General features: G+C 41.6%; 1 long non-coding RNA gene across 1 annotated transcript in view; it reads left to right on the top strand.

Moving 5' to 3' along the window:
• The first annotated feature begins 2115 nt into the window (after positions 1-2115).
• LOC110362652 (uncharacterized) overlaps positions 2116-26345 on the top strand; it is a 259684-nt gene continuing 235454 nt past the window's right edge. Inside the window, exon 1 of the long non-coding RNA XR_010475128.1 lies at positions 2116-2326. This is a non-coding gene — a long non-coding RNA (uncharacterized LOC110362652). The remainder of the gene's footprint in view (positions 2327-26345) is intronic.

Here is a 26345-nt window from a genome sequence, read left to right as displayed (position 1 = left end):
GCAAAAAGACTATGAAAAGTTTCCTGGTGACTTACTAAGTCTGACTTTTGGGTATTTTGTTCTTACAGAGACACAAGAGAAAGCAGAGCATTTCACTTACTCTTCTCTGTTAAGCTCATGTCCTAAGCAGAGATGGGCTGAGATGTGACACTTGGACTCCTTGGGCTGTTCTACAGGGTTACTAACACATAGCAGCCTTGTCCAAACAGGAGCTGAGCACCTTTCTTTCCTGCCAGAACCCACTTTGCAAACGGGGCTCATGGGGGGGTGAGGCAGCCGTCACTTCCCTGTGAGCAACTTCACAAGAGACAGACAGAAAAGAAAGAGCAGCCACCTTGGACTAAATTTTAAAGGCAATGCTTTTACCTTTCCCAGGGAACTGGTCAAGTGGCTCTTGTGCTATTTCCTCTCTCATGTGTCTGACCCAATGTTAGAAAGGGTTTTCTTAATATCTAAAGATATTGTTTCCACTGTGCACACTCCAGTGACCATCATGATTGATGCTATTAGGGAGCAGAGGGCCACGCGGTAACATGTGAATGATAGTGTACTTCTTCTCTTGGTTCAGCCATTTCACTCGTTTTTTCCGCATCAACTTCTTCCCTTGTAGTTTTGTGTATGTGTGTAGCACGTGCAGCCTTTCTCACTCACACCCGCTTTTCCTTCTCTCCTGGTGGGAGACGTTCTGCTACCGGTGCAATCAGGGAATACCGCACAGGAAAAGGGTGAAATTTGCCTCATCTGTTGAGCCTGTTCAACTCTAAATGGCCCATTTCATTAAATCTGTATGGCAGTGCTGGAAAAGCAAAGGACTATTCCTATAGCCAGGGACCAACTCCCTTCCCAGTGAGGTCTATAGCAGGCATAGATTGGGAATTTTGTATTACTAATGGGGATGGCAGCCTGCAAAGGCACGTGGAAGTAGACAAATTTGGACTGAGAGTTGTGGGTTTGTTTGTGAGAGTTTGCGTGTTTTGTTAACCAGAATGAGTAATTATATGTAATTATTTGGGCAATTCACTAATTCTTTCACGCTAGCACAAGCACCAGGTCCTTCTCATTTTGTGATCTCACTAAACATTGCAGATTTTTCATGTCTTGTAGGTTTTAAACTCATGGAGGTCTGGTTTTATCTTGTGAAGACCTCGGCGTTTTAACAGGACAAGTGTTTTGGCACGGGTCACTTGGCAAAATTGGGAACAGAATTTGCCTTCTGACTTTCAGCACGATGCTCCATCCATCACTGCCTCTGAAAGACCCGTGAGCTGGGTAGATGAGACGTGGATTCCTGCTTCCCAGGCCAACACCTCAGTGCAGCAGCTGATGGGAATTTTGGTAAACTATCAAATAATTATTTTCTCCTTTTACAGGAAAAATAATCAATATTTATGCAATAAGGCAGGAGAAGCTATGCACTGCTTTCATTAGAAATATTTACATTTTGAAAGCGATTGCTTGTTCAGTTTTCAGAGTGTTATTTGCAAAGATGCAACTAAGCTGCCTTGCTTCTGGAAAATATTTTATCTGGCTGTACTCTGCTAATATGATCAGTCATACGGTGTACATGGCTCCTCCCCCTCTCCCTACCTATAAATTATTCAGAACTATTGTAGCTAAAACTGTGAGTAGATGATTTTATTTCTGTCTTCTGAAAGGCTAGAAAGGATTTAGTTTGGGATGAAGGGGATGACATCCTTGTGAGGCACTGGGAAATCAGGAATCAACTGTGACTGGCAGGCTTGTTCCTGCAGAAAACAGAAAGACGGTTAAAAATATCTCTTTTAGTTAAAAATATTACAAGACTTGATATAAAATATTTAAGCCTACACAACTCAGTTTGTAGAACTTCCTATCAAATATAACAATAATCACGTCAAACTTTATGGAGACATTCGCTAAGATAACTCTATCTCAGCTCCCTTACTTGAGCTGAGGTTAATTTGACTTTCTAGGAGAAATTTAACCTCCTGCAGTAACCCAAATATTTAAGCCTTTTAACCTAAAAGAACTTGATTTAATCTTCTATAACATGCCGTCAAGTAACTCATGACTCCTCTTGCATACTAATGAATAATCCTGTGAAATCACATTCTGCAATTCACTCTGATCCCCAGACTTTGTCACTTAACTACCTTGAACTACAGTTCCCAGGAGCCCATGGGCTGAGGGTCAGCGGCTCAATGCCCTTATCAGCCAAACACCTTCAGCAGGTTTGCAGCCTGAAGGGTGTGGAGTTGTTTGTGTTGTAGGGTGGGATGTGAAGCTTTTGTTGTTGGGCTGCTTTGTGCAAGCTTTCACTTGAACTCCGGTGCAACATGAGGTGAAGGTAAGTTTATGTTTTTACTTATGCCTTCTTCCAAACAATTTATAATGAGTTTTATTATCTCTTACAAGGAAAAGCAGCGTTTCTTTCCTAACAAGCTGACTTGTGCGCCTTGCAGCCCCTACTCGGAGCTTGTTTTCTGGGGTTGTTACCCATCAGAAGTGTACAGCTTGATAGAGGCATGGGATGTTTAGTCTTAATTCAACTGCATGATCTGGCTGCAAAACATGTAACTTTTTGTTTTAGTGATCCTATGGAAGCATGCTAACCGCAAAGTGCTCTGTGGATCTTGTTTTGTCCCTGAGGCATAAGCTTTGTCCTCCATTAGGAGGTAAATGCTCTTTGTGTGATCCATGGTGATGTGACCAGTGGTGTTCTTCCTAATTCCTGCTATAAGTACTGTACACCTAATGTTTTGTAGATAAACTTTAAAAATCTGTAGAAATCCAGCTCTTAGTGCTAGAAATCCTGCCCGGAATGCACCGAGTGCAATATAAATATGGTATACTATTGACAGAGTGATATTGAAGTGATAATATAAACTTAGAATAATCCAAAACTGCATCACTGCAGTCTTGGGATACAAATTATGTATTTAATTTGTATCTAGGGTCTCTTATTATTGGTTTGCTATATTGTTTTGCTTTAGTTAGTGTCCCTTCAGATATGTTGTTAGTTCTGTAATCCATTCTTTCAGTAAAGCATAGCTTTCTTTACTGGGGGCAACAAACTTGTTGGGTTGCTTGGCTAACAAGCTTAGAAAATATAGTGTGTAATAGCATGTTGTTACACTGTAGTAGCACCCAGGTACCTCAGCATTGGGCCATAGTCCTGCTGTGGTAGGGACTGAACCGCAAAAGAACTAGTTTGAAAGGTAACAGGAATAGAAGAGAGGAGGCAGCTGGTAAATGGGGAACACCTGAGGTTAACGAGGTGGTCCTGGTTAATGTGAGGCAGCTGGTGGGCTGCACTGGCAACCTACTTGTTGTTCAAGTGCTTTGTGTGCATTGCTGCAAAGGGAGAGACATGTTTTTGTGCCTGATTTAAAGTGGATTATGGTAAGTGGTGGCAATAAAGTCACAGAGAAATGGGACTGGGACATTGTTCTGCAGTGCTGGTTTGGATGACTCTGAGTTGGCCTTTGTTAAGCCAGCAAAGGGCGGCCTATGAACTTTAGGAAGAGTATTCAATAAAATCTAATAGCTCAAGTTGATGGTCTGTGATACTAAGAGATAATTATCCTAACTGGTGCTGGTCCTGGTCATAAAGCTTGGATTCAGAGATGTTTTGTTTTCATGCGGATCCATAACTTTGTGGCAACATGGGGCACTTGCAGAGCCAGGTGTGGATGTGAATTTAAATTCCTTTTATTCTTTCCCTTCAGTATCTGGATGTGTTTAAATGCAAATCTTCTAGTTTGTCGCCTTTGCCCCATCTTTGTTCGCTCTTGTGCTCAACCGGAGTGCTGAAGGCAGAAGTGCTGTTTCTAGCAAAAACCATGACAAGTTTTTACAAAGTTGTGTCTGCAAGAAGTTTCTTCCTGTTGTTTTGTTTAGTGCAAAGAAAGAAATTAATCCCATGGTGACATATAATTTGTCCTCATTAGCAGGAAACGGAATTTATAGGCTCGAAAGCTATTTGTTAGTCTAACACACCAGCCTAGAATTTTAGCCATCACTGATTGTGCATTGTTGACTTGACAGCAGAAGTAACCATAACTTAGACTTAATGAATGCTTTCATGCAGTATGCACAGTCCTCCAAGAGTCCTTATTTCATACTATTTAATGCTGTGCTGAACAGTTGAGTTTGATAAAGGCTGAAACAGTCAGAATTATGCTTTCATTTGAATTTTAATTTTTAAAGGGGGAAGGCAGATGGTATTGTTTTATAGAGGGAATAGCCCAGCATGTCCTGCCATACTAAAAGTCTCTTTGAGCCCATCTGATACTGGTCTGTGAGTTTTCTCTGCTGGTTTTCTTACCTTACATACTGCCCTCAAATAGCATATATTAGTACAATTCAGTGTGAACAGTACGATTAAAAAGAAAAGCTATTTTGTTTTATGTTTTGTGAGTTGTATGCAAGCAGATAGGCGAAAAAAATGCTAGATCTGATTCAAAAGTGTTGGCTGCCATCGCTCTGCAGCAGAACTGCATGGATTCAAAATCTCTTTCCTTGCAGTACTAGCAAAAGTGATAAAAATCAGTTACTTGAAACCGAGGTCACATTTTAACAATTATTGGAAAGAGCTGATGGGCAGTCAGTAGTGGGCCCAACTATGCTGGGAAGAGAGCGTACTAGTGGGAAGTGAATTGGTAACAAGCCAGTAATTAATTCTGTCGTGACCGACAGGAGGAGGGAGGTCGGTCTAGGAAAACACAGCTCAAGCCTAGAGACCAGATTTCTGCCTTCAAGACCAATCCAAATATTACTGTGCACATTGCTGAGAGATGCTTGGCGATCTTAAAGAGTAAACTAGAGAGTGATGCCTATACCAAAACAGACTGTTTGTTTTCCTTGCTGTGAGAAGGCTTCTCCTGATGCTTAATTCTTCCTTGGTGAGGAACTACAAATGAGTGCATCTTGGGGGAATCTAGTGGTGGGAGTAGTTATGAGAGGGGGCATCAGGCCAAGGAGCAGCACTAAGCGAAGGAAATAGTTTATGACATGTATTGGACCTGGACTGCAGTTAACCTAGAAAAAAAGACAAGGATGGGAGAAAAGGGGGGAGTTCAAGTAGTATCCCCAAATTTCTTGTGGTGTTAACCCCAATTGGCTGGTGCTCACACAGAGGAGGATGCCAATTCCAGTACATTAAAGTAACATTCAGCAAAAGAAACAGCATCAGGTACTCAGCTATTTATTTATTTACTTATTAGCTGCTACTGAATGCTGTGAGCATTTTTGATGTGAAGGCTTTGTCACTGAGGAATTTTTGTGAGTTGACTCCCTGTTGGAAGCTGAGGAATACAGATGTTTGGTGTATTCAAATTGATGTGAGATTTAAGTGCACACCTTGTTCCTAAAACAGAAATGGTCTTAAAATTAATTGTATCACATCTCCCCGTGTTTCCAGTGTACACCTCAGCTTCTGCTTCAACTGCCGACTCCTGTGAGAGAGACTGAAGTGGAGAGAGAACCTCCTACAGTTAGGAAGAACTGTCCTTCTCTCTTTTCTGCTCTTCAGAAAGAAACTGCACTGGAAAAATTAACAAAGGCATAACCCATATCCAAATCGAAAAGTACACTATCCTGTAAGAGTGTTAAATTATGTGTAACAGTGCCACCTGCTGAATCCCATCCTAACACCTTCTCAAAGGGGCTCTGTCTTAATGAAATGGAGTTGGCCTTGATTAAGAACCAGGCATGCACCCTGGCTATTTCTCATCTAGAACACAGGGTGCAATGTGATTTTAAAATACATAATTAAATATTCTTCTTTGGAGCATAAGATTTCATTTGCATGATGATATGCTTAATCAAAACAAAATACAGCCCTTGGAAATCATACCAAAAATTCTTTTGTCTGCTGTTAAATAGGCCTAATGCATTTTCCACTATTATTAGCACTGAGATGTACAAAAAAAAAGTGAATTGCACTTCTAGTAGTAACTTGTCTGGAAGGTGCTGATGTTCTAAAGCTGCAAACAAAGTGAGATTCCCTGCTGAATTTCTAAGTTTAGGAAAATTTGATTCTACCAAGAACACTGTCAAATCAGTCTAAAATGACTAAGACAGGCAGTCATTTTGTGGAAGGCAGTGAGTGCATTTACTGAAGCCAGCAGTTTGATACAACAGCCCCCGTGCTGCCTAAAAATACAACACTTTTGAAGGGAAATTCTATCTGCCTTATCAGTATTTATTTCTGTTTTTAAATGGTCCTGTCCATTTTAACGGAATGCCAATGCAGGACAGTGCTGGTGGGGTTTGGTGTAGCTGAACGGGGCTCCTGCTCTGAAGGACCATCCGTTGTGATGGCAGATATGGGTGACCCAGCAGATGGTGGTTTGGGTAACCTCAAGAACAGCCCCTGGGTTAGGCTGGGATATGCAGTCCTGCATCGCTTGTACATTATCAGACTGTTTTCATCATATACGGAAAGACCTTTCTGTTGCGTTTAAACCCTGTCCATGCCTTTGCCATACCCATTTGCTGCTTGGTGCAGGGTTATGCTGAAGGGGCTGGGTTGCTTGATTTCAGGTGATCATTCTTTGCTACACAGCCAGTATTGCAAATACTGAGACCAGTGTCCACTCTGGTCAAAGTCTAGCTCTGACATTTTTGGGAACTAAATCCAGCCTGTAACGCTGCAACATACTGTGTGTTTCTGACATTAGTTGGCAGGAAATTTTATGCCAAAGAGGGTTTGCTGTGAAGCTGTCTTTATTAGGAAAGTAGAGGAAAACAAAATGAAGTAGATAGGACTCGTGTCATAGATCCATCAGTAAAATGCAGAATTTATACCTCCCCTTTTCTATCCTCCTATATCCCCCTAAAGAACAACAACAAAAGCTGTCGGTGCGTGGCAAAGAATGCTTTGTTTATTTAGGAAACTAAATCTGCATATTTTTGGCACCAAATTCAGAAAATCTGGTCCTTAAGTGTCTGTCATTGCTAAAATGCAGAGGTATTTTTCTTCTGGCTGTGCCCTGGCACTGATGTGAGGGCTGTGAGTGTATAAATATAGAGAGAGGCATTATTGTGTTTCCATTTCCAGTGTGAGCTCTCTGGTATCGGCCTCAGTGTTTCTAAGGAAGGGAAAAGGGATGTTGACAGGCATGTAAATGAAGCTGGACACATGCTTAACAAAAAGCGACAGCAAAGTAAAACCAGTGACTTTGTTCCATCAAAAGATACAAATTTCCCATCCTCCAGCATAACATTCAAAGTGCCAGCATTCTCTGAGCTCTTTTCACAGAGGATGTTCTCTAATGGTCAATTTGTTTAAAGGGAAAAAGGATGGCATTGCAAATGCAGCAAATAAAACCCAGCAATGCTGCAGCATGAAATTCTAGCAAATATCCTCCTGCTGGAGTCAGACTTGTGAAAAACAGCCATTCGTACCAGCTCTGGATGGCAGCAGTGGCACAGAGCAGAGAACCTGTTTTCTTCTATCAGGGAGTGCAGACAGAGATGGAAGTACTCCTGTATTTTGGCACCTGTGCTCAATAACTGTGTGCTGAAATATCTGATAAAAGCTTCAGAGGCATCTTAAGAACCCTGTACCATGAAAAAGATACTGTTGGTTTCAGCTTGGGCTCAACTCACAACCCTGGATGAATAGAAAGGATTTTTGTATCTTCGTTATAACAAAGATGGTCCCTAGCATCTCTGCATTCACAACTGCAATAAAACCATAAGCTTCTGTGCATTTAGTAGCCACCTTAGCGTGTTAAACTAATTTTAAACCCAGAGCAATTCCAGTGGGCTCTTAAGACAAACGTTTTACCTACACATCTCTCAAAAGGAGCTCTGGAACCTGTACTGAGCAGTAACCATGTTGATCATATTTCTGACAGCCATATGAGGATCGTTGCTTACTTAGAGTATAGGGCAACAAAGTTCTGTACTCTCTTTTTTTATTACGAATAGACTGGCCAAGTGAGAATTGGAGAGTAGGACTGAGCAGTAGATCAGTGTAGCATCCTCTAGATTTAATTGTGAGGATAGGAACTGCCTAAGGGTCCATTGAGTATGTGGAGGGGGTTGTACTGCTGTGTGAGACATCTGGTTGGCGTCTTGCCTCAAACAATAAGATAGGCCAGAGCCTTATGCAAGAGAGAAGGGAGGGTTCTATAATTATGTTATGAACATGATGACTATGAGGATGCCAAGGCTTGAACAAAGCAGAACTGAAAGGACAGGGAGAAAAGAACTTAGTCCGCACCTTTGCATCAAGGAGATTCCCCAAACCTGCCTGTTGATAAGGAGAGTACCGCTGGCCTGTTGTCAACCCTTGGCAGCCTCTGCCTGTTTTCTGTGAGTGAGGGTAAGGAATGTGTCCCTTGGCAGGAGAAACAAGTGCTGAGAAGACCTGGGGTGAAGCCTGGGGAACAGCCAACCAAAGGCTGAGGCTCAGGTGCTCTTGTTTCTGAGATACCAAAAAAAAAAGAGTCTGGAAAGAAAGGTGAGCATCAAGAGATCCATGACCTGAGGTAGTAGAGCTAAAGAAACTCTTTACAATGAATAAGCCTGCCCTCTAAGCAAAAACATTTCATGCGTTGCTGTTGCTTGGCAATCTCCATTGGAAGCAGGAAGAGCAAACCACTCCTGTTTGAGTTTGAAATGTGCATGGTGAAGAACGAATGGCTGGAATCCACTGTAATCCTCCAGTAGTGCTGGCATGAGTCCAAAGGCACAGGGCTCAGCGGGTGTGTAAAACTCTTTTAAAAATGACTTCATGTCTTTTCTAGGTACACTTTTCTTGGGAACAGTTAGGGAAGAGGCAAACGCCATGCTTCTCAGAATATAAAGTTGAAATTCTTCCATTTCTGGCACTGAACAACTCCTTCAGCCTCTGCTAAATCATTAGATGTTGGATCTTAAATCTACCCATCTCCCAGAGGGAAAAATTCCATGTTCTGCAGAGAGAAGGACTTATTCCTTTGATGGATTTACTTTAAAAAGGGGTGAAGGAGAGAGTTGCAACAGATTTGAGGTGTTAAAAATAGCCATGGAGAGGATATAAGTGATATCGGCTATATAGCTTTTCTTAATACAGGTACTGAGCAAAAAGGGATGAGGTGGTGCAGGAGCAAGGTGCTGTGGAGGGGAGCGTGATGCTCAGAGTGTGTTTGTTGACCCTCACCGTTTGACCAATTTGACCTCTGGCTTGACCTTGAGTACTTTGCAAAGCTGGTATCATGTTTGGAGCTGGACAATATTTTATGTGCTTGGTAGGTGTGCATGGTGCAAACAGGGCTTATGGTGAGAGACTATTTGTGAATCTATCAGTTTTCATTGGAAGGATTTTTTTTTTGAGGAGAAAATTAAACGACATTTTTAATGTTTATGAATATTTGTCTTACAGTTAACAAAATCTAATCTTTAGGCAAACTGACAAGAAAATAAGTGGAAAAATACTATTACCACAGTGTAGAGAAATTTCCTCTATTCTGTCGAAAGCAATCACTGCTCCTCTTGATTATGTTTGGATTCACTGCACGAGAATAGGGAACAGAGGTCCCAGTGAGCCTGTGACCCCCTGGGATGGAGTGCTGGGATGTGTGTGCTGGGGACTGTTCCTTCCCGGAGGAACTCCTGATGAAGCTGGCAAGAGTTGGGGAAAGCAAGGGCGCTGGGGGGCATCTGGCCCTGCTTCACCTTAGGGTTAGGAAGAAATGTATGTTGTTGCTTTTAAATGCTGTTGGCTCACCCCTCTGTGGATAAGGCTGAACTGCTTTATGCTCCTGTGCTGATGCCTGGCTCTCTATTTTCAGTTCTTTCTGTGCTGGGTGAAAAGCCTTCTTTGTAGCCTTTGCCCTCTGTACCAGTCTCATTATTTACTCACTCCTCGGGACTTCCTAGGTCTCCTTATATTTTACTTTGTCAGTCTCTGCTGTGTGTTTATAAGCTGTGCACTCAGTTCTGTAAATCACTTGGAGGGCCAGTGCCTTGTGAACTGAGCCCAGGTCTCAGCCAGACTCTTGTGGGAGCGTTGCTGAAGCTGGAAGCACAGGTGCACAGGTCTGGTGTGCAGGGCTGTGTTTGGGGTTATCTATCTGGAAGAAGGATAGCTTTGTCACCTGTCTTAGGACAGCTGTTTAGCTCAAGTATTTGGGACTACACCTTGGGCAGGTCCCTCTCACCCACGAGTAACACGGGAGGAATGAATTCTGCCCTCCTTCTGCTCATGCATTGCTGTGGTGCAGGGACTGGTCCTTTTGGGCTGTGCAGACCCAAAGTGTCTGAGGGGCAGAGTTATTAAACAGGCAAGACAAACACTACAGAGTAATGGCTAACCATGCTGTTGCTGCCTTTGGGTAGGGAAGGAGTTTGATGACCCTGGAGCATTTTCTTGCCCGTTCTTATGTGATATTTTTGTTCTTTGTGGCTTCCAGGGCTATCATAATATAGACTCTGATAACAGTCACTGTTGCTTGGGTCTAAAATCCACAGCTGGTTTGTTGTTCTCTTGTGTTGTTTAACACTATCTAGGATTTTCATTATTGTGTAAAAAGCTTTCTAAAGGCACCAGCAGTTCTGCCTGTGAGTTTTTCTTGGCTTTTGCTCATAGACAGTGATTTGTATTTGTTCTCTTTAGCAGCTATGAGGGTAACCCACAGTAGTCACGGGGATGTGCTGGTCGTTCACCTTTCTGATGTTTTGTCAAAATATATTTAGTGAGAACAGTGGGGTGGGAGGAGGACATTGAGTCTTCCAGCAGGTTAATGTCAAAGGGGAGAGAGACCATTGCTGAAATCCTCTATCACCATCAGTATAAAAGGGAGAAAGAACAGCCTACCAAGAAACTGTTGTGTTAGACCACAAGAGCTGAGCTCTGAGACTCGGCAAAATTCTCATACTGAATTGATAAAATAGTAAATGAAAAGGGAAGCCAAATTTTATCAAAATTAACATAAAGTCCCTTTAATCATCAAGCTTAATCCTCAGTAGAAGAAGACTCCAAAATTGATTTTAAATCTCTGTACAGCCATCCTCTCTAATGTGAAGCAGGGATCCAAGTAAATGAATGATTTGCTTAAAAAATTCTGACTAATCTTGAGAACATTAAAATTAATATAAATGTGTGATCTCAAGTTCTCTCCATTTTTGGATCCCATTTTAGTAAGTACATATAATTTGGAATGGGACCTAAGCCATTTTGTGTGGAAGTGTACAGGGAATGCATTCCAGTATCTTTAATCAGAATGTAAAAGGGAGATCAGCTTTGTTGTTTCACATGAGGTACGGAAATATCCCAAATGAACTGAAATAGAAACAAAACATACTGTAGAGTGGAACATGCAGCAACTTTCTTTGAGGGTATGGAATCACTTTAGCAGCTGTCTTCATGGGGGAAAAATGCATAAGGTTATAAGAGCTTCTGGCCACATGTTACCATTATAACTCTTATAAATTGCACCATCTAAAGTTTCATCAAGAAACTCTGCTATGGATTCCGGGGTCTGTTGGAATAAGAGAGATCACCTCCCTATGTTCTAGGCTTTGGGAGGGAACATTTTCTGCCTTATTCCCACCAGTAAGGGGCTTTGTGGACAATTCATCACTTCTGCTAAGGAATTTTGAGGGAAGGTGATCTGAGCCATAATCTTTGAGTGCTGTATAGCATTCAAAGTCCAGTTTTATATTCTGCAGAAGCGAGTTAATTGCTCGGTCTAGAGATGCTGTGCTAATTCTTGCTGAACCTCAAATTTTATCTGCCATGTGTACTTATTAAGATACTGGTATCCTAGGGTTAAAGGTGATATGAGGGCACTGCATCATCTTAGATATTAAGTAAATTCGGTGCTAACAGAAAGCATTACCTTTCACTGATGTGTCTGCACTTTCAGCCTGATGATTTTAGTCTGAAGTGTTTAGCCTTTGGAAGATGTGTGTCCCAGGCAGAGAAAGCGGGGTCACCTGTGCCAGCACCACCCAGAAACACGTATCTGAGGAAGGAAACCACATCCTATGGATTACCACCATAAGAACTTGAGTGTGTCTGTTCAGTTGGGAGGAAAAACAAATTCTTCATTAGCTCTGGTAGGTGATCAGATAAAGCCTTTGAAATGAAAGAGCTTTTTAAAATCATATCTCAGATATTGAGCTGAGTACTGAGGAAAACGAAGGGCTGCCTTTGCTTGCTGTCCTGTGTTGTGGATAAAGGGCCTGGCCAGAACCATTCACAGATTTGCTCCTTCTCTTCCATTTTCAGGCCGTGTTGTTCAGTAAGACCTCTGGTGTTTTAGGATGCCCAGAAATGGTGGCTTCAGTGCTTCCCTGGATGCCAGAGCTGTGCTGGTCCTGCCACGGCTGCTCCCCTTGGCATCCAGCTTCTGAGACCAGAACTGCTCTATTGCCAAGGAATCCAAGTTACACTGTGCAGTTTTTCTGGAATTGAGATTCTCTTGTGTATCACTCTGCTTTTGGAGGTAGATGATAAGGTAAATAAGGTAGATGATAACTATATATAAAGCAGTAAGTGCTTCTTTTGACAGAATTAACTCTTTCACTTTGTATATGTACTTCTTTTCTTTTGAAACAACATACATGATTCTGTGTGTAACATTCTGTGATATTAACATAGACTGCTGTCACCTGAAGTAAGATGACTTACTGAAGTTCATGGGGATTTTGCATATCCCTCTGCAAGCCTTAGTATTAGATATCTGCTAGGATGAGGGTTAGAGACACGGCAATACTAAATACTGAACAATCTTGCAGCATTCAGAGAAAGCCCAGAAGATTATGCTGGGGACCCTCAAATCCTGAGGTTGCTCAGAATCGCAGCAGAAGGGTGGATTGTTGTCCCTTTGTCTGGCCAGCATGCAAGCTGTGGATGGGTTCCATTGAAGAATAAGGGTGATATTGTTTATCGCAGACTTTTCAGGGGAATCATGTGGGTTGTGGTGAGTGAATATGCCATATTCAGAAAAGAAACCAGGCCATCAATCTGAGAGGATAGGATGTCCTTTCTTTGCAGCACAGATAGAGCAGGGCTGTTGCAATGCCGGCTTCCCCATAATACCCAGTGACCAATTATATTGCTGCTAAACCAAGCTACAGTAAAATCTGTCACGCTTAAATTGCTGTAACAAAAATGTGCAGTCAACTGTATCAGAAACCTTTGGTAGATCAATAAATAAGGCTCCATAAATGTGGCTGATATCCAGAGAAATCATAGCATCATTCCCAATGCATACAGCCATGCTGCAGTCGTTAGTCTGAGCATGGTCCTGCATCCAGAATGAACAGCAGTTGCTTAACTTGTGTATAAATCTGCTGTGCACACGTGGCTGTGTGAGTGACTCTGAAATGAAGGATGGCCAGGGTATATTTGAGCTTTTGTGCCATTTTTGTGAACCTAGAGGATAACTGTTCACTTTAACTTCTGTGCAATTCAGACTGAGGATGGTGTGTGTGATTCCCTGGCTGAGGTGCAGTGTAGCTGTCACATATCAAGGGCTCATAGGTTACAGCACCAACCATGCCAGACCAGCAGGATTTTCCCAGTATTGTTTCTTTTCTCCAGTATTACTTCCTACCCCATAAATTACTTACGCTAACACTTGAGATGGTTTTGACTGATCTAATGTAGACACTAAAGTAATGTGTTATGAACTCATAATCACTGGCAGTCAGGCTAAATTGTTTATCAGACACATCTATAATGCTGTTCTCATGACATTTTTTAATTAGTGGGTAACTTTCGAGGGTGGGAGCATTTAGTGATTAATCATTATTATGAAGAAATTAGCAGTGATGTCTACCAGTTGCAATTCTGACTGTAAAATCAGCTAAAGAGGGGTAGACTAGTGTGTCCTGCTGCAGTTAATGACAGTTGTGGATCTGACATTGTGAAGTTTGGGCTCTGCTGATGGGATCCCATCCAGTATTTTCTGTATTTATGAATTCAAAGCAGTATGTTCTGTCCCTATCCTCGTGCCTGTGCCTGATTCACATTGTGTAGGCATCAGTCACAACTGCAGTTATACTGTCCATCTTTTTTATCAGAGTCCATGGACATGTATACTCTGACCTAATACTTTTATTGGCCTGAATGACACATGCCACTTATTGAGCTGGGGACTTCTGGAGCTCCTCATCCTGACTTGTATCCTCTTTAGGATGTGCAAGAGTAAGGTTTTGGCCATTGCATACCTGGTGTAAGCTGCAGCTATCTGGGCATTGTGAAAAAACAAGGGATGTGGTAAGTTCCACAAAACATAAATGTAAATTTTATACCATCTAGCTTTTTCATGCTGACACTTTCCACCTAATGAACGATATTCAGATCTAGGCAGAGTAGTAGCTCACCTAGCATATTCTAACCCCAGAACACAGGGCAAAGGCCGGGCAGAGTCTGAGATCAGCAGCTGGAGCCAAGCTTGTATATGTGATATTTAACCTTCAAATGAGTGGCAAGGACTGGGGTATATGGTGACAGAAAATGGGTGAGTGGTAAATCCAGTAAATGGATTTAGTATATATGTGGAAAGTGTTTGCATGGGTCATTTAACACTACAGTTACCCAAATTCATCCTGGCCAGGGGGCTGCCACTGAAGCAATTAATTGAATGAGATAGGCATGGTAGCGTGGATCCTTGCTGTTCTTAGCTAGGGCTACGTACGTACATGCAACAAATAAATTGCTGGTGACTGGCAGGGACTGTAGTAAAAGGTGGCATGCTCCCTAGCCAGAGGCATGCTCTGGAGGCAATTAATCAAACGAGCTGGGCAAAGAGATGTGATGACACCTGTCGCAGATAGCATTGCAAGTACACATGCAATTAATGATCTTGATGAAAGGAAGAAGAGATAATTTAAAGGCAGGTATTCTCTAAAGAGCTAGTAACCCTGAGAAGAAAATTTCTACCTTAGCTACAAAGGAGTCCCAGCATTTTCAAAGTTATGGTGCCTGTGCATTTCCAGGTAGTGTATGCATGTATGAAGAAGGAAAAGAGAATTTTCAGTGTCCTAAAACTCCCTCATCTTGAAAGCCCTTTGCACAAACAATATACATGGATGTGCTAAAGTGTAGTAGCTCATCAGCTGAATTTAATATAAAGATAGCAGAAGTTGCCAAACATTGTAGATTGCTCTGATAAAGATTTTTGCTATCAGGAGCTAGCTAATTTAATCCAAGAGTCTGCAAATGGACGTTGCTCTATCAACAGCAGTTGTAACTTTAGGGCTTTCTAGGTCACAACAACTTTTCACAATCTAAAGGAATATTGATCTGAGCATAGTCATAACCAAATTTATGCTGGACTGCACCTTTGAATGGGAAGCATGCATTTCTAGTGGTGATATTGAGATTTAAAAAAACCCAATTGTATCAACTTTTTTTCCACAGGAATATCTATCTCATCAGCTGTCTTTTCTCTTGTTCCCTCCCCCTTCACTCCTTTCCTGCAGAAAATCACACTTATTGTTCCACCCTGAAATGACTTCTCTATCATAAGTACCTCCTTGAGTCACTAGTGGCTTAACCAAAAGAATTCCAATGCCAAGACTTGACTGTTGTGGTTGATGATGTGTTGAGCTTTGCCTGCATGGCCTGGTGTGAGATCAGGACTCCATTATTTTGGGAGTTTAATCTAAAGATGACATCCCCCACCCTAAGCATTGACAGTCATGAGTTGTGATATTTGTCTGCTGCTTTTTCATACTGGAGGGCCAGTCTGTCCCTCTTGTGTAACTTCTTTCTGCAGTGGATGCGTCATAAGTTTGTGGGTTTTTTTGTCCTACCCATCAAAATGAGCACAAACTTGTGATGACTTCCTTAGCTGTTCTTTTGTAGCTGGATTTTATCTGAATTCTGCAGAGCTCTTTTCCCAAGCATCCGTACCTTGCTGGCTTGAGATGGACAGGATTCGGTACTTAGCCTTTATAGACTCAAGTTTAACATGCCATCAATTATCTTCATTCAGATGAAGAAGTGTTTAAGATATTTTTTTTGGACTTGTCATGGCAACTTGCATACTTTTAAAATAAAGCAAAAAGATAACGTTAGCGTAAATTATTGGCAAACCGACTGACAGGCACAATGGGAGATGATCTTTAGTGTGTACATTAACAGCTTGCCACTTCAGAGAACTCCTTCTAGTTAAATTGAGTGGTGCTTTTGTTCTCTTTGCAGAGAGTTTCATTTCCACAGCAGGGAGAGTGCAAGAAAAGGAAGAGCGGGACCCTACAGATGACAGTCTGATCAGTTAATTCCAACAGCAACTTAAAAGGAATCTTTTAATCTCCTCCTAATCCTCTGTCCATCACTTGAAGAGTCCCAAAGAAAGGAGGAGAGCAGGAGAGCATGGTGCCCTAGGGGCCCCACCACTCCCACAAGGTCAAACACATTATCAGCTCTTTTGCCGCTTCTGAGCTGTGGCTATAGAGGAAAAGATGATCACAAATCTGTTATTTTTTTTTTTCTCCCCACCCTAAGTGAAACATAAAAGCTGTAGCAGGAAAGACTTAAGGAAAAACAGGATGATAATAGAGAGATTCTTTTGCACACAACAGAAAGGCTGTGTATTTAATGTGTTCACAGGCATAGAAATGATTTGTGGGCTGGTTATCAGTCCTGCCATTAGTCCGCTGGAATGTGGAGATAGAGGTAGCTGCTTGAGCTGTGTCAGTGTTTAGAGTTTAAAAAGAATGAACGCATTGCTGTCAAATGAACCTGCTTTATTTTTTTCACCCCGCTTTATTATTAATGTGCAAACAAACAAACAGAAATAGACAATTGGATGTGAATGAGAAATGAACTCCAAAATAAAATAATCTAGCTGAAACACAGAGAGCATACCTGCAACAATAGGAACAAAGATAGGAAGAAGGCACCTTAAACAGGTAGAACTGAAGCAGTGTCACATGAACAAGGATGTGGGCTTGATGGCTTGAGTTCTCTTCTTCCTGCTGTAATTTGTATTAGAATCTTTGTATGGCTTGTGCTTGGGTCTGCAGCTCTTACAGAATTAAGGTTGCTGTAACACTGGATGCAATACAGGACTACAATAGAATTTAGTGATGTCTACTTGTATCTATTATAAGCCCATAAAGAGGAGGAAGGATTTTAAAAGAAATAATAAAATTAAAGTTTTGCAAACATTGACTGTATTCCACAGAGCCTGGACAGTACTCAGCAGACCAGACTCTATCAAGGTTGCATGTCGTCACGTGAGAACGATCCAGTTGTGTTTCTGTGTTACTTCTCTGCCTCCTGGAAATAGCAGAGCACAGCAAAGGGCGCTTCATGGTCAGGCCTCTGCAGAGCCTCCCAGGCTGCCCTGATCAGGGGGAGCTGCAGAGCAAATTAATGGGAGACTGGAGTCAAGAGGGTTATCTTGTGCCAAAGAGCAGCTTGAAGAGAAGATTCAGATTTGGATCTCATTACTTGCAGATTTCTGGCCAGGCCTGTTCTGTGTCTTTCAATATGCAGATGTTAATTAAATCAGTTTAATTCCATTCATTACATCTCTATCGGAATTGGTCCAATATACTCTAATAACATTCAACCCACTAATTGTTTTCCAGTGAAAACAGAGATGGGTCAGTCTGAACCTATAGGACTTTATTATTGATTACCTGGAAACTAGATTGATGGTCTTTGCTTAGTTCTTAATGAATTAATCTGCATTGGTGATGAGGAAAAGTATAAATAGTTTTGATTTTAGTCTTGATGAAGCTGGGCACGTGTCTTAAATTTTGCAAACCAGCAACGACTAAATGAGGAGTCTCCAGCTCAGTAGCGTTCACCACAGGCTTCAGAATACTAATTTTTCTGTTATTTATTTTGCTTTTGCTTAGAATTGAGCCTGAGTCTATGAGCACATTGTTTCCTTTCATCTCTAACCCCAAAATGGCTCAATTTCAGTTTTACAGTGAAGGGCAAATCTAAGCTGGAATTTGGGCTTCCCACTTGTAAACCGTATTTGATTTTGCTATAAATTGACATGACTACTGGCTGGATTTTGTACCGACTTCATGTGCCCTGTTAGAAAATGATATAAATAAACTGGAGTTCTCAGAGAAGTGCCATTAGAGCCACAAATATTCTCAATAAAATTTGGAAAACTCCTAATTCCACAATGCTTCTATTTTCATTAATTCTTCTGTTTGTGCAATTCCTTACCAGTAGTTATAAGCACTCATCTTAAAAGAAGTTTCATAGAGTGTACATGTGTGTGTGCATGCACACAGATGTATACACGTGTGCACAAACAGCTCGGTTTTGAATTTAGGTTTTAGAGGCTTATTGAAGTGACATGTGGTGCTGCCTACTGCTTTATAGGAGCCCTTGGTTAAAAAGAGATGAGGATACAGGTTGTAAAACCATCATGTTACAAACATTAGTTAATGCTTCTGTCAGTCAGTTCTCTCTGGTGTGCAGTACTCTCACATCAGAGAGCATTAATCTTACACTGGCCGATACACAGAAATGCAGCATTGCTCTTGTGTTAAATCCAAGCGGTGCTCAGTCCTCTGCAGAAACACATTCCACAAGCAGCTCTGCTCTTTTGGCAACATGCTGCGTTTTTGAATTCTTGTGAAAGATTTTGGGTTTTTTTACTAATGTACATAAATCTTTGGCTTTCTATGCTGAAAAATAGTGCAGGTCACTCCAGCACCTGTCAGGACCAGAAGTCTCTTATTATAGTTGCACAAACCAAAAGGACTTCATCTAGCATCGCAATAGTAATAGTCACACAAAGATTTTGTTTACTGCATCACGCTTATTTTTACAAGGGAGTCTGTGATACTCTATTTCAGTCCTTGTTGTAGCTATGGGGTGAACAAGGGGCATAAAACTAATTTCTGCCATCACCCCCATGCCTTGTGCCCTGAATCCAGCTGCAAAGCTCAAGCCCACCTTGTTTCTGTGGGTAGCTCATTGGTTCTTTCTAATATTTCTCTAGGAAGAGGTGGTTGTTTCGTATGAAAGGCCAAACTGAATTAGTGTATAGATGTCCAGTGTATTTAAGGCAAACACACCTTGCCAGAATTAAAGTTGGTGTCGTGCTCCATGTTTTGCAATCTTAATGAATACTGAGCAAATGTAAGTAGTGTTGCAGTGCACTGCTAATAGGTAATTCAGAATAAAGATACAATTGGTGCTACTGGATGTACAAAACAAACAAAACCACCCCCCACAAAATAAACTTCCAATGAGTGAACAAAACCCCTCTGAATCCTTTTGGGGTTAGAACTCAGAACTGATCCAAGAGAGGTAAATTCTTTGCATTGCTCTCCAGGTCTTCAGTTTTACTAAAATTGGGATATTTTATCCTGCATAGTTGTGGATTGGTTTATGGATCATTTTTAAAGAACAAAAATCTGAATTTTTTTTGGTGGAAATGATCAGGTTTTGACTTGAGACGTTTTGCATTTTTCTCTTCCCGCTAGATCAGATGTGTTTGACAGAAAAGACAAAAGCTTGTATGTGGCGAAAGGGAGGGGGAGCTGGCGGAAGGGCGGGAGAGATGCCACCAGCCCTGGAGCGGCCACAGCTCTGGGCACGTTCCTGCACAGAGCCCTGCTGGGCTGAGCGTCCGTGCCGCAAACTCCGGGGCTGTTTGTGAGAGCTCAGCTTTAGGGCAGTCGCCTAAAGGATCGCGTATAGAATTGTTTGTCATTGACCTACGGCACAGCCTCGGCCAGCTCACAGCTGTCTCCAGGACAGTCTAATCCCTTGTGGCTGTTTATATACCTGTATATACGTGTGTGTGTGTGTATATCCATATCTATATTGACCTGTATTTTAATTTCCTTTTGTTGTTCTAACTCCTGTGTTTAGGACCTTTTTTACCCTTTTGCAGGAGCCCCCTGAGGAGGTTTTGTTGGCTTGCTCCTGTGCAGTTGCATTTTGATCTCAGCCTTGGTTATTTCCATAACTTCTGCCAGATCTTTGTTTGGTTTTCAGTTGTTGTTTGTCTTTGTTCTCTGGACTGTTTTTACTGTTGTATCTTTAGCAGGCTTGCTATTAAGCTTTTATCTTCTTGAAATGTCGATCCCACTGTGTCATGTATTTTGTATTTTGTCTCACAGTTGTAATGCCTTTGGAGCAGGGGATGGTATTTATTCTGTTTACATGGTACCTTGCACAAAGGCTTATTAACTTGATTAGCCTCTGAGCAGTATTATGTTCTCCATGATATTTAATGTTAAATTATCAGTGTGTATAAGTCACTGGTTTGCCAGTTACTACTTTGTTTTTTTTTAAAGATATAGCTGCTTTTGTGTCTGTTTTTCCAGAACTGACAAATGCTTCAGCCAAATACAAATGTATATGCAGGAAGTAAACTCGGTGGTGCAGTTGTGCCCTGTTTATTACTTGGGCCCTGCACAAAACCGTATTGCAACACAAGTCACTTCTCTCACTCCTTTCCAAATTGAACCATCTATTTCTAATCACTGGCTTCAGGTGTAGTACTGAGCTCTCTTTCGTATCTATGAATTGTGCTATCGTTGCCATACTTATTCATCTTTAGATACTAGTGTTATATAATATTGTATAAAAAGCATTTGTGGAGCCAACTACCTTGTATTTCTCGCTTCAGTCCTGACAACTGCTCATTGTTGTACTCACAAAAGCTTTGCTGAGCCTGACCTGCCCTTTAGAAATCCTCTTGGACCATTCGGTGTGCAGCCTGTCCAAAGGGTCGTCTGTTCCATGCCTTATCACCGAGTTTAGGATCTTCATCTGTGTTACAGTTTTCTAGCTTCCTAGATTGGCCCTTAATTCCTTTTTAAGCATGGATGCCATGTAAGCTTTCCTCAAACGCTTAGCCCTGTTGAAAACTAATTGCTGTTTTCTAGGTGCTGTACAAACCATTGCTGTTAACAATAGTGATACTACAAAGGCTTTGAGCTGTATAATGCCATGGATCTTTTTCAGATAAGTTCTTTTCAATGAGGATCCCACCCCAAGCTGAATTTTCTGCAATTCAGTGTGCGAGAAGAACTGACAATTCTGTGAAATTCAGAGGGATTTGAGATACTGTTGGTTTTGAAGAAGGTGCCAAAAAGGGGTGCAACAGAAACCCTAAAGCACATAAAACTGTTTCCATGGTATTTTTTTTTAAATTTCTCCACACTGTACAGTTCTAGATACACAATGTCCTATGTGACTACTTACTGAACTCTTCTTTGGCTGCTGTGAGACTGTCCTTAACAAAAAGCCTGATGTGTTACCCCACTAGTAAATGCATGATTTTTTGTTCCTGTGCGGTTTTCTCTTTCTCCCTGCTGTTTGTGAGCATAAAGGAATTAATTTTTCCTCTAGCAGTACTAGTTCTTTCTCCTAAATAGCCTTTTTAAAACCTACAACCTTTCATAAGGACCGTCTTGCCCCTTGGCAGCCTTGATGCTTCTATGTTGGCGCTCAGTTTTCCTCTCCTTGTGCTCTTCACACTTACCTCAGCCTTCTGTTGATACCTTTGGGAGGGGAAAAGACACAAACTCTTTGTGTTGCCCTTGCATGCTTGGCACTTGCCTTGTTGCTTTAGATCTCCTGGATATCTGGTGTCCCACCAGCTGAAGGCCGTGGAGAAGCAGTACTTGAGGCCTTCTGTTGAAGGTTGATATGGGAATGTGGAGCAAGACAACACTGAGAAAATCCTTTTTTAAATGCCAACCAAGTGTTAACTGTCTCTCTTATTGATTTGATGCCGTTGGTGCTCTCTTTCCCTGCTGTGTTCTCTTGCTACTTGTCCTCTGAGAGCTGGAATTTATCACCTTGTAGGCAGATGGGGCATTTGGCAGAGGCGGGATCCAGATGTAAAGCTTTGGAAGGTTCCCAATAGCAGCATCTGGGCTTGGCTCTGGCTTATTGCCTGAATTCTTTGTGAACTCTGAACAGCTGGCTGCGGAACTGCCTCTGGGGTTGTCTCCGGGGTGGTTGTTACAGATCTGGCTGTGAAATCATATTCTCCTGACATACCTCTCCACTCGGAGGAAATGTACCCATACGTTTACATGCAGGAGTCTTTTTGTAGCTCAGACTTCAAATGTACTGTATAAAATATGAGCATGTATCTTTTTGTACCCACAAGATGACTAATCTGGAAACTGTGAGGAATAAGCTTGTGTGTATTCACGTCAATGTATTTGTGTGTCTGAATACGGTTAATTGTTAGCAGATTCTGTACTGCTACGACTGCTTTGACTCCAAGTCAGTGGACGTGTGCCAGCAGAATATTTGGCTAAATATCTCCCACCTCATGTATCAGCAGAACACCGTAGGTTTTGGGCATGCTGCCTTTTGTCCATTTTACTTAAAACACGGCCTTGCGCAGTTGAATCCTGTTGCCTTCATTATGTGAAACTTACTCCTGTGCACAGGCCTGGTGAAGACTAATTTCTCAGGCTTAAATGGCTCCTAATCCAGTGTTAGACCATCTTTGTGGTGGAGATGTGCACTACTAGATGGATGTGAGTGGAGTCGGTGTTTTATGATGTTCACCACAGCTGCCTATATCATGAATGGAAAATAGTCTCTGTCTTCTATTTCTGATAAATCATTGATTAGAATACACTTGAAATATTGGGTAGGAAATATATCCTATATATGCATATATATATTTAATTTTTTTATCACTCTGTGTATATTGGGTTATGTATTTCTCTATAATTAAATGGTCAGAATTCTGAACTTTGGTGCTTCAGGATACAAAAAAAATAATCTTTGTTGACATACATTGTCTTGTTTTTACATTGCCATAAACCCTGATGTGAACTGGCTTCCTTTGGAGTGACAGCTCATTAATACGTAACTAAAAAGCATGCATTTTGATCGTATTTCTGGAACTCCTGTTTTCCCAGGGGTGCTGTGAAAGGACTCTCTGAAGAAAGACAGATGTTGAATTTTACTCCTGTAGTGCATATCTGTTGAGTGCATCTGTGCTGCTTCTATACTTGGAAAACTATAGGAACGGGGTAGCTGTTTGGGGTGAAAAGTGTTTGAAAAAGGTGGGATTTTTACCACTAGTTTCGACTAAGTTGTTGGTAGGTGTTTTTTAATTGGTACTACTACTGAAAAGCTACTGAAAGTTTGCTTTAATCAATATTGGGTGAGTCTTGCAAGGTGAACTGGTCCATCTGACATCACTCTGTACTCATAAGCCACCAGGAGTTTTGTTATTACTATTTTTCTTCATGATAAATTGAAAAAGACAAATGTTAAAGGCAAGATAAGAAAGGTTTTTGGGCATATTTCTCTTATTTCGTTACATCAAAGGTAATTTTGAATACGAGAATGGGAAGCAGTTTAATTTCTTGAGGTCATCTCTGCTGAAGCACATGTCTTGATGTTACAGCACTGCATATGCTGGGTGAGTGCTGCCCCCTGATATTCCATCTTCGGCATCATACAAGTAAGCAGACTGTGCAGCTGCTTGTAGCACAGGTTCCCTGCGAACATCTCCTTTTGACAGCTAAGCTGTTATCAGAGACTTTTCTCAATCAGGGGGAACACATCTGTTCTTCTCTCTCCTTTTAACATTGAAGATGCTGTTCTGTTGAGCTCTCAGTTATCTGGCGGAGTTTGGTGCTTAAAGTCAGAGGCATCAGACAGCACCAGGAGTTTTGCCTTCTGTGCGACCTCTGCCCGTCAGGTCAGGTTAGCGCCTGCTGCATCACACGCAGCAAGCACACGTTCTCCTGGTGTGGCTTCTCTCCCTTCCTAATTACCAAGATCCATCTCTTTCCATTACCTGGTATAGAAAGTGCGGTACACGTGGAAAGGAAGGATATTTATATTATGTGGAGCAGAGATAATGGGGGAATCAGAAAGGAGAACAGTATTTTCTCTCCGGATACTTGTCTGCAATTTTTATATTCCCTTAGGTATAGAAAAATAATGGGATTTACTTTTTTAATTTTGGAACTGTGGCAGGTGGTGGGGAATGACAGGATGATATAAAAGCATTTTACTTCTCGTGATGTAGTTTGGGGTTGTGCTAAATTCACTGCTCTCAAGTCTGCATGGCATGATTTACGTGCACAGAACCAGTGGCTCTGAAAGGGTGGTTCTTGCACTGATAGACCTAAATCTATACATAATTGGCTGGTATAGTTTAGGATGACTGCTGAGTAGTAAGTCCTGCTGATGTGCAATCACCAATAAATTCCTAAAATCGCTTGGTAGTTGCAGCAACATGTTACAGAAAGTTTTAAGACCAGTAGCCTTACGTGCATATCTAAGTAGTCTAAAAAGCATGGAGCAGAAATCCCTTGTATACCTTAAAAACCCACAGTGCTCTCTGGGCCTGCTTGGGTTCTTGCTCTCTGTCTCTGGAAAGGTGGAATTTCTGGCAGGTTCTGGTGATGTGTTTTAGAGAAAGTTTTAAAAGCAAAACCCTCTGTTTCTTAAGCTCAAGCAGTAAATCCATTAGTGAGCATGACATCTGGGCTGCTATCTGATGATCCTGTGACTACAACGGAATATATGCCAAAAAGTATTATTTTTTGTATTATAATGCCACTTAGTCTGTTATAAGCTATCTACCTTTTAAGAGCAATCTTTAGTTACTGCCCTGTTCTTAACTTGATTTCAGAAACACCATGGAATTTTGCACAAAACCCTCCTGAATAAGAAAAGACTGTCTGTTCAGTTTCCTGAGCGAAGCAGAAACATCTGATTCCCCCCCCGCCCCGTCACTTTTTTAATTCCTTTTTAATAATGTCTGCTTTCTCTCATAGAGTGCGGTAGTGCATGTATAAGGACCTTTTTCCTTTAATAGCTATTGTGGTTTTGACAGTACTCTGAATAATAGAAATTCACTTTTCCAGTGTCCCAAATGACAGGGCAAACTGTTCAATCAGTGCTACATCTTCAAAATTGGATTTAGCAAATAAAAGTGTGGTGGCCTTTAAATATAAATAAGACCTATCCCTTGGATCTTCTTTTAACTGCAAACCTTCAAAGAAATTTTATTTTCACTCCCAGCAAATTACCTAGGAGAAAAAAGATGACAAGGGTAATCTATTTTTTGCACAGCTGGTCGGTTGGCCAGAGTTTCTCATCAAGGAGTACATGCTGTTTGCTCCCCAGATGGACAGGCTGGATGAGTAACAAATCCACAGAGCATGGGACACAAGGTAGGAATTATACTGCCTGTGCTTTTAATTTTGCACAGCTCTGCTTATTGGTAATTGCAGGTGGCCCATATCCAAATGAGACTCTATTGGGACAATATTCTATATCTTGTCAGAATGAGCCCTGTTAAAGCCTGCGCTGGAATTAGGCCAAAACCTTGAAATAATTATGGAAAACTTGTTTTTGAAAAGTTGAAGCTGTGTAATGGTGACAATTAGACATTAAAGCGACATCAGCTGTAACTTCAGTTTTAGCTGCTTCTGCTTGGTCCCCGTTTTGTCTGACTCAGCTGTAGTAAGAGGTTCTGAGCAAAAATGCATGAAGTAGTGATTATCATCGTTGTCTGTGTGTCTTGTTCTGGGTCTCCTGCACAGTGCTGGGGCAGCAGTGCACGTTTGAACAGTGCCTGGGGAATTCCCTGAGGCTTGGACAAGGAACGCTGCCTGTACAATGCCATTTAGCTATTTGGGTCACATCTTGCTCAGCTTGCTTTCCCTTTGATTTAAAGCATGTTTGCTGTTGTCCTCATTCTGCCCAGGGATAGTCCTACTTTATCAATCAAAAGGCATGAAGATTTAGGAGCCTTTACTGTGAGAGTCTTGTTAGAAAGTCTGAATTACAAAGTGATTCCATACATTAGTCCCAAACAATTTCCTTGGGGACACCAACCTCTCCTCCTACAGTGTAGATGTTGAAGGCTTTGTGTTTTCATCTTCCTGGGCTTTTGAGATGCCATACCAGAGCAGAAACATCTCAGAGGTACACTAAAATGCTGGTGGGCATATTTAAAAGAGATATATCTAATTTCTAAAGAAAGCCTTGAGGCAAAATGCTTTTCCTTTACTCTGGTGGGATCCTGTCAACTCCTAAATCATTATACTCTTAAACTAAGCATGTAAGCATCAAACTCCAAAATCATTAGGCTAGGACTTGGGGGGCTGCTGCTGGGGATGCCATGGTAACAGGAGCACTCTGCTTCCCTCCTCATCTCTATGGGTGCTGCGGGGCTGGAGCAGTTCAGGGGTCCATCCAGTCTGGTGCCCATCTCCAGGGAGGGTGCTGGAGGAGTCTGATCCTTCACCTGAGCTCAGCATGCCTCTTGAGAGCAGATCCACTCTTCTCTCTTTAAATCCCGCATCTGCAGATCAGGCTGGTGTGTAAACTCTGTCCTGACTGCATGGATTAGAAGTAAGACTAGGGCAGCTCAGTGCTCCCCATGGATGTGCATGAATGCCTTTAGGAGTCTGAATTTTCTGCC

This window comes from Columba livia, chromosome 10, assembly GCF_036013475.1.
Source record: "Columba livia isolate bColLiv1 breed racing homer chromosome 10, bColLiv1.pat.W.v2, whole genome shotgun sequence".
NCBI lineage: Eukaryota > Metazoa > Chordata > Aves > Columbiformes > Columbidae > Columba > Columba livia.
The sequence above is the reverse complement of the archived record's forward strand: the minus strand, read 5'-3'. Positions and strand labels throughout refer to the sequence as shown.